At 48.0% G+C, this 9,058-nt stretch overlaps 1 pseudogene; it reads left to right on the top strand.

The window, feature by feature from the left end:
• Positions 1–447: 447 nt before the first annotated feature.
• LOC120365068 (dynein light chain 1, cytoplasmic-like) lies at positions 448–7,673 on the top strand (annotated as a pseudogene).
• The last annotated feature ends 1,385 nt before the right edge of the window (positions 7,674–9,058 follow it).

A 9,058-nucleotide genomic window follows, 5' to 3' on the forward strand; every position in this document is an offset into this window, starting at 1 on the left:
TTCACCATATTGGCCTGGCTGGTCTCGAACTCCTGACCTAGGGATCCGCCCACCTTGACCTCCCAAAGTGCTGAGATTACAGGCATAAGCCACCATGCCTGGCCCATCCTCAGACATACTTTATGTTTATTTGTTTATTGCCTGCTTCTCCACCCTCCTCCAACTAGAATGTTCCATGAGAAGGGGACGTGTTATCTTGGTCTTTGTTGAGTCCTCAGTGCAGAACAGCACTGGGACAAAGGCACACGGAGATGGAGTGAAGGAGTTCACAGGCAGAGAGCTGTGGGCTCTCTCCTAGTCATCATCACCCTTCAAGGTAAGTCATCTTATCCCCACTTCACAGATCAGAAGACTGAGGTCCCAGGGGCTGAGTATCACGCAGCTTGAAGCGGGAGAACTGAGTCTCCTCGACGCTGATGGCCACTCTGCACAAATGCAGAGAGCCCCATGTCACCCTTCAATGGCACCAGCACGACAGGGAGCTTTGTCCTCCACGAAGGTGGGCAGTTCGACTCCTGACAAGCCTCCGCAGCTTTCGACAAAGATTAAAGGGGGATCAAATCAAACTAGAAGTTGGAAACCTGGGTTGGCCCGCCTGGCTCTGAGTCCCTGGTGAGGCTGCAGCCGCTGTCTGTGCCTGAACCGGAAGCAGGGCAGAGAGCGGCAGGCCTCGGGGTCTGGGGGCTTGCTGGCAGCCGGCCGGCGGCGGCTCGCCTGCCTTAGTTAGAATGCAGCCCTTAGATTGCTGCCTCCTCTCTGATGGCTGTGAGTGATTGACACTTACAAATTACCCAGCCGAAAGTGTCGAGTCTTTGACCCCTGAGTAACATCTTTGGCAAGCCTGAGATTTGCCAGCATTTTGTCATCTAATTACTACAAATCCCTTGAAAATTCACTGGCTGGTGAATTTTTAATGCAGGGCAATTTCAATGTGATGCATGGTCCAGATGGGTTCTTGCGTTTCTCACCTCTCTCTCTCTTTCTCCTCTTCTCTCGCTCTTGTGCTGTCTCCATTCCTCTCGGCTTAACTTTTTTATTTCCTTACCTCCCAAACTTCTGAATGAGCCGGTAGTAACAGGAGCCCCACCCAAGTGTTCGGGTGGAGCGGTTGGAGGATGGCTGCCTGTCTTCGCATCTGATTATTTTCATGCCGTGTTCTTGGGAAATGGGCTTACAGACCCGTCACCAGAAAAAGGCCTCCCAGAGAACACGTGGGTTCACCTTCTCCCGCTACACTTCCCCAACCAGCACAGTAAACAAAACGGCATAAATAAACCAGTCTCCTGGCCAGGCGCCGTGGCTCACACCTGTAATCCCAGCACTTTGGGAGGACGAGGCAGGCAGATCATGAGGTCAAGAGATCAAGACCATTCTGGACAACGTGGTGAAACCCTGTCTCTACTAAAAATACAGAAGTTAGCTGAGCGTGTTGGCGTGTACCTGTAGTCCCAGCTACTCCGGAGGCTGAGGCGGGAGAACTGCTTGAACCCGGGAGGCGGAGGTTACAATGAGCTCTTGCACTCCAGCCTGGCAACAGAGCGAGACTCCATCTCAAGAAAAATAAAAGATAAAACAGCCCCCTTCACTTCGTACCTTGTGAGTGGTCACTGTCCCCAGGCAAGCGGGCTGGTGACTCTCTGCAGGGTTGGTGGCATTCACACTAAACTCTTGGGCAGAGCTAGGGTTTCATCATCATTTTTTTCTTTTAACTCATTGCTGAGGTTCTCCAAGGACAGTGCTCAGTGGGGAAGGGGCGAGACGGCTGCCTTTTGCAGAGTAGAGATGAAATCATCTCTTCCGCCCTGCACGCTTGGGCATTCAATGCTGACCAGGCCTCCAGGCTTCTTGGACCTGGACGGGGAAGCAGGGCTTTCTCCAGCCAGTGCCGCCCTGCCCCGTGTTGTAGAATGCACTTGAGACTTCACCACGGAGGAAGGCAGGCCTCCCAGTGCTTCGGGTTTCTTCCCCAAAGGAGCCAAGAAGTAGCCCATGAATGAGAAATGCACATCCCATTTTCTAAAGACTCAACCACCCCATTCTGGCATGGCTTTACAATATTTATGATGATTTATTTCACCTATGATATGTATATTGGGTTCTTATAGCTAAATACAAAAACAGGATGCCTTTTAAACTTTGTGCCCCAAACAGCCCTCTGTGCAGATGCTCCCCACAGTGACAAGACAGAGGGTGGAAATCAGTCACCGCATGTTCCCGCTGTTGACCTCCTAGAGATAAGTCCCTTCTGCCACCTCCGCTAGCGTCCCCAGCCCCTCCCTCCGTCCACCTATTCAGGGAAACGAGGTTTTGCTTTTCAGCCCCGTTTCTGGTTACATATGTACACGGCTGATAAAATATTCCTCTTCACCCCTTCTCCCCGTGGGACCTGCCGTCTTACGGGGAAAGGGTTTGTATGACAGCGACCGCAACAGACGACGTGTCGCCTGGAAACCGCAGTCGGGGGGCGACGCTCTCTCCCCTCTCCTTTTTATTCAAATTCCCTCTCCTGGTTTTGATAACAGCGTCGTTGCTGGAAAGAAAAGGCTGGAGCTTCCTGCGTGGAACTCTGGCCAAAGCCCAGATGGTCACCCTCCTGTCCTTGAGAGAGAAGGAGGATGCCACCAAGGTCCTGACCGTTGGCTCCCTCACAGTGAGCACCTGAGGCCACTCGGGCCTGCGAGGAGGTTGCCGCCGCCCTCCTGCTAAGTAGGCAAGGTCTGTCTGCTGCAAAGCAGGCTCAGTTGGTTCAACACGGAGCTCACTCTTTGTGGCCGGGATAGCTGGGGCCAGAGTAGAATTTGGGTGGGGGAAATTTCCACAGCAGCAAATGTGGCTGGATGGGTGAAGTCCAGCAAGGGGAGGAGGAGGGGCTGGGCAGTGTGCATGGAGAGGAGCAGGTTCCAGCTGCTAAGACTGTCCAGGGAGGATGGAGATACAGGAAGGTCTGCGGGGTTTGCCCCGAGGGTTCGGGGAGACAACTAGACCTTGCCTTTGCAGAGACAGATTTCTGCTTGTCTGTCCACACACTTGGTTCTCTCATGTCTCCCTGCATGTGTAAACGATACTCTCCAAATCCAGAATACTCCAGTAGCAGAGATGGCGCAGAGGAAGGTTCAGGGAAGTTGGGGGCCAGAGGGAGACTTCCTTCCCCAAGTCTCTTGCCAATCTCCTTTGCCAAAAAGCAACATGTCTCTTTGTTGAGAGTTCACAGAAGCAGGGAATTTGTACTCGGCATTTTGAAAGCTGGGCATCAGCTCCGGAATCGCTGTTTGCAGAGTGCTGCGATTGACCAGGCCCAGGGCTTGTCGCTGAGGGGCAGAGATGCAGGTCCTGTGCGTGAAAGAGGTTCAAATGGGGCATGGGGTTCAGAATACAAGAATGAATTGAATGAACTCCATGCAAGAGGGGCAGAACCTTCTGAAAGATCAGAACAAGGTGGGGTTCGGATATTGAACTTGTCTTGCTTATTAAATGCTCATTGCATTTAATAAGCAAGATAAATTCTGGGTGCTGGGTACGAGGGTGGCAAAGATGAGAGACACAGTCTCTGGTCTCAGAGGGCTGAAGTGTCCTGGGAACGATCTCTTAGAAAAGGGGCATCCAGGTGGGAGTTTGCCGTGATGATGATGGACCAACTTCACACATGCACTGAGACCCCTATAGCTGGGGAGAGCTGGGTAGTTTTCAAGCTAACCTATTTCAAACAAAGGTGCATGTGTGCATTACATGCAAAATAGGACCCAGTCCCTCCATATGGAGGGCCGATTTGCATGAGCTAGCAGCTAGCAACACAGAGTCCACGTTGAAAGAAAGGCCTTTAGACCTAAAAATCACATGGCCACTGCAAATGACAAATTCTGTTATCTGTTCGGTGAGGCTGCCTGCCTTCAGTCTGGTACTCCGTAAGATTAAATAATGAAACGAAAAGGCTGGCAACGAAACTTGCCTCTACTTCTTTCCCACACCTCAGTACTCCTCTGTTTTTTTCTTTTTTCTTTCTTTTTTATTTTTTCTGAGACAGAGTCTCGTTTCTTCTCCCAGGATGGAGTGCACTGGCGCGATCTTTGCTCACTGCATCCTCTGCCTCCCAAGTTCAAGCAATTCTCTGCCTTGGCCTCTCAAGTAGCTGGGATTACAGGCATCCGACACCACATCCAGTTAATTTTTTTGTATTTTAGTAGAGATGGAGTTTCACCATCTTGGCCAGGCTGTTCTTGAACTCCTGACCTCGTGATCCACCCGCCTTGGCCTCCAAAGTGCTGGGATTACAGGCGTGAGCCACTGCCCGTCCTCCTCTGCTTTTTTCTTCTTGTTATATTGTTTCATTTTGGTATGTGCGTGCACGCGATTGCGTGTGCATCTTGTGTGTGTGTGTGTGTGTGTGTGCATGTGTGCTTATGTGTGTTTGCATGTACATGTATTTTACTCCTAGAGAGTGTCGTGGTAACCATTTAAAGTTCTGGACTTATTTGAGCCATGGTCCCCGCTTGACAATATTTACCAACAATTTGGAGGCTATTGGAATTTTTCCCTCCTCCCGTTCACATATTCATGCATTCATTTAACAAATATTCATCAATACTTTTACACTGTGTTTTGTGCGTGGGCATTCTATAGTCAGACAGAAAGTTTTTCTGAGGCCTCATGGAAACCAGATAATAAGCCAGGAATAAAAACATGTATTATTTCAGATAGGGATGAGGGGCAGAGGAAGGCCCGATTTTAGATTGCAGTGGCCCAGGAAGGTCACCCTGAGGAGGTGACGTTTCAGCCAAGACTTGACGCCTAAGAAGATACCACCCATGTTTGCTGAGAATGGAGCTCGGTCTGGCAGTACCTGGGGTGCAGGGACAAGAAAGTTCCCCAGAAGTGGAGAGACTTTGTGTTTGAGGATGTAGAGTTGGCCTGGGTTTCTGCAACACAATGCACGTAGGGAATCAACTGAAGAGACATTTAGCCTGGTAGAAGCAACTGTGGAGAGCTTGGCATGCATCAAAACTGGAAGGTTAAATGACACCACAGCGAGGAGCAGGAGACGGGGTGAAAACAAGACACAGCAGACACTGTGGGATCACCGGTTATTTCCAATCCCCTTCACCAGTGCTGCCCTCCACTTGATTTCTTAGCTCTGATGGCAGCCAGGGGCTGTCCAAGACAGAGTTATTCTAGCCAAGCAGACATACACAGAAGTCTGGCTGGGCGCGGTGGCTCACGCCTGTAATCCCAGCACTTTGGGAGGCCCAGGCAGATGGATCACTTGAGGTCAAGAGTTTAAGACCAGACTGTCCACCATGGTGAAACCTCATCTCTACTAAAAATCTAAAAATTAGCCAGGCATGGTGGTGAACACCTGTAATCCCAGCTACTCGGGAGGCTGAGGCAGGAGAATTGCTTGAACCTGGGAGGCGGAGGTTGCAGTGAGCCAAGATCATGCCACTGCACTCCAGCCTGGGTGACAGAGTGAGACTCTGTCTCAAAAAAAAAAAAAAAAAAGAAACATAAAGACAAACAATCTATTTAATCCACACCAGTCGCCTCCCTCCAGACTTCACTACATAAGAATGACTCCCATCTGTTTAAGACATAGTTGGCCTTTCTGTTACTTGCTCTGAAATGCATTCTTCAACTGATCCATGGAGTAAGGGTTTGAGGCTGTGGATGGGGGGATAACAATATGGGTGAGTCTGAAATCAAAAACAGCAGACTTAAGGTTCTAAGTTGGACACCAGGCTTGAAAGAGCCATCTCTGATGGTAAAATCAATCTATTACTTACTTAAATATCTCTACTTCAGGTTCCATATTTTGGGGGAAGAGCTAAGATGAAATGAATCAAGAAAGGCATGAATCCTTATTTTATATACGATCCTTATTTCACCCAAAAGCAAGCTTGGTGGACCAGACAGCACCACTGGAGAAAGACTGCTTTCTGGGGTTTAATTTGTGTATCCATCGAGCCTGGATGGGAAAGGGCTGAAGATGATAGAAAGTGAAAATCAGTGAAAAGTGGAACATCTTTCCCCATGAACTCTGCTATCCCCAGGGCTTCCAGGATTTCAGGTATATTGTGACAATAAACGTTTTATGGAATAGGAAATAAAAGTTATGGGATGTGCAAATTCATTATACAATGTTAGAAAACAAAGAAAAGAGGACATTTATTTAGTTTCTGTGTTCTCTCAAAAGGTCCGTGTAAATTCTCGTTAAGTAAAAGTATGCATTGAAATATAAATCATACAGGTGGCCACAAACTCTAGATATCACAGAGTTAAGGTCTCAAAATCATGGAAGACTGAGAGCACAAATGACATGGGATAGGCTGAAACTGTGAGCCCTGGCACCAAGAACCTGGCATCCGGGCGGTGCCCATCCTGCCCACTTAATCTAATGCCAGCAAGTGTCAAGGTCCAATTGGGCCAAGAGAAACCATCATGCCCAAAGAGACGGCATCGATCCTGTAGTGTAAATGCTAAATATGCAGCTCTCTGCCTATGTGTGGGGCATATTGACATGTAACCAACTGATACGGTTTGGCTTTGTCCCCACCCAAATCTCATCTTTAATTTTAGTTTCCCTAATCCCCACGTGTTGTGGGAGGGACGAGGTAGAGATAATTCAATCATGGGGGCCGTTTCCCCCATCAGTTCTCATGATATTGAGTTAGTTCTCACAAGATCTGATGGTTTTATAAGGGGCTCTCCCCTTCACTAGGCACCCATTCTTCTTCTCCCAGCTGCCATGTGAAGGACAAGGTTGCTCTCCCTTCTGCCATGATGGTAAGTTTCCTGAGGCCTCCCCAGCCATACTAAACTGTGAGTCAATGAAACCTGTTTCCTTTATAAATTACTAGTCTTAGCTATGCCTTTATTAGCAGTGTGAGAGTGAACTAATACACCAACAAACATTTGCTAAAGAGATACCTACCTACTCTGCACATACTGCCCCATGTGCCGGAATCATCTAAGACCAAGAGATTATTATCATAAAAGATGGATGTCAAGGTAGCTGTCCCAGAAATAATCTAGAATGTTAGGATTTAGGCTGCAGTCCTTGATTTTGGATAGATCACTGGGTGTGTGGCACAGCCCCTGCTTTTGACTGGATTTGAACAGAGGAGTGGCCACTTGGTCCAGGTGGCAGTAGATGAAGCATTTGCTTTCATGTGGCACATAACTCCTGAAGTTCCTCCCCACATTGCGATGTGGCCATGTTTGCCTCGAGAGAATGTGCTTCCAGCTGCATTTCAACCAAGACATAGTTGTTCTGCACCTAGAAAACTCCAGAGGTGGCTGAGCATGGTGGCTTACGCTGGTAATCACAGCACTTTGGGAAGCCAAGATGGGAGGGTTGCTTGCCCTCTAGGTAACCATGTGCAGAACGACTAAAGATGATGATAAAAAATGCTGACATGTTGGAAGAGATGCAGTAGGACTTGGTGGAGTGCACTACTCAGGGGCTAGGAAAATAGAATAGAGAGAAGGACATGGCAGCTCATATCAAGAAGGAATTTGACAAGAGGTCCAATCCCATGCAGCTGGCATCGTGGGGAGGAACTTCAGGAGTTATGTGCCACATGAAAGCAAACGCTTCATCTACTTCCACCTGGGCCAAGTGGCCACTCTTCTGTTCAAATCTGGTTAAAAGCAGGGGCTGTGCCACACACCCAGTGATCTATCCAAAATCAAGGACTACAGCCTAAATCCTAAAAACCAGAGACTAAAATTTTTAGCCCTGATCTTGGAATCTTCATTGTGGTTTATGCAGGGTAGTCCCTGAACTAGTTTGTTATGGTTGTAAAACAATTAACAAAACCACCACCTATATGTGAATTTCTTTTCTTTTTTTTCCTTTTTTTTTTTTTTCTTTGACAGGGTCCTGCTCTGTCACCCAGGCTGGAGTGTGCAGTGGCACTATCTTGGCTCACTGCAATCTCTGTCTCCTGGGTTCAAGTGATTCTCTCACCTCAGCCTCCCGATTACTTGGGATTACAGGCACCCGCCACCACACCCAGCTAATTTTTGTATTTTTAGTGGAGATACAGCTTCTCCGTGTTGCCCAGGCTAGTCTTGAACTCCTGGCCTCAAGTGATCTGCCTACCTTGGCCTCCCAGAGTGCTGGGATTACAGGCGTGAGCACCACACCCGGCTTTGTATTTATTTTCTATTCCATATTTCTGCCCCATGTTCTTTTCTCTCAAAATCCATTCCTTTGAAAAATAAATCTGTTGCAGATGTGAGAAAAAAAAAAGAAAATTGGACTTGGAGTGTAACGTAAAAGGAGAAAGGAATAACATGTCACTAAAATGAGAACATAGAGAACAAAGGATCCATATGCAGATGTCCATAGCGGCATTATTTGCAATAGCAAAAGGCTGGAAACAACCCAAATGTCTGTCAACAGAGGATGGATAAAAAAAAGGATGGTATATTCACAAGACAGAATACTGCTCAGCAGTGAAAAAGAAACCATGGACATCCACAGCAACACTGGCCTGAAGTTCAAGAACATGAAAAACTGAAGGCGGTAACAGGATAGCAATGGCCTTTGGGGAAGAGAAACGTTCTATATTTTGATCTGGGTGATAGGTGCACAGTGCATACCTAGGTCAAAATTCACCAACATGTGCACATTATCTAATTTATACTTCAGTTTAAAAACCATGGGAAGGATAGAGATGTGCACATGTAGGTAATAGTTATAAAGCATATCAAATGATTCAGATCAGACCTAGATGCATATCAAGATCACCTAGGGAGTTTTTGAAATACATCCATACCTTGCTGGGCGAGGTGGCTCACACCTGTAATCCCAGCAATTTGGGAGGCTGAGGCGGGCAGATTGCTTCTGGCCAGGAATTCAAGACCAGCCTGGGCAACATGGCAAAACCCCGTCTCCAGAAAAAATTCAAAAATCAGCTGGGCATGGGTGGCTTGTTCCTGTAGTCCCAGCTACTCAGGAGGTTGAGATGGGAGGATCGCTTGAGCCCAGGAGGTCAAGGCTGTAGTGAGCCGTGATTATGCCACCACACTCCAGCCTGGGCCACAGCGTGAGACCCTGTCT

The sequence above is a fragment of the Saimiri boliviensis genome, chromosome 7 (assembly GCF_048565385.1).
Source record: "Saimiri boliviensis isolate mSaiBol1 chromosome 7, mSaiBol1.pri, whole genome shotgun sequence".
In the NCBI taxonomy this organism is placed as follows: Eukaryota; Metazoa; Chordata; class Mammalia; order Primates; family Cebidae; genus Saimiri; species Saimiri boliviensis.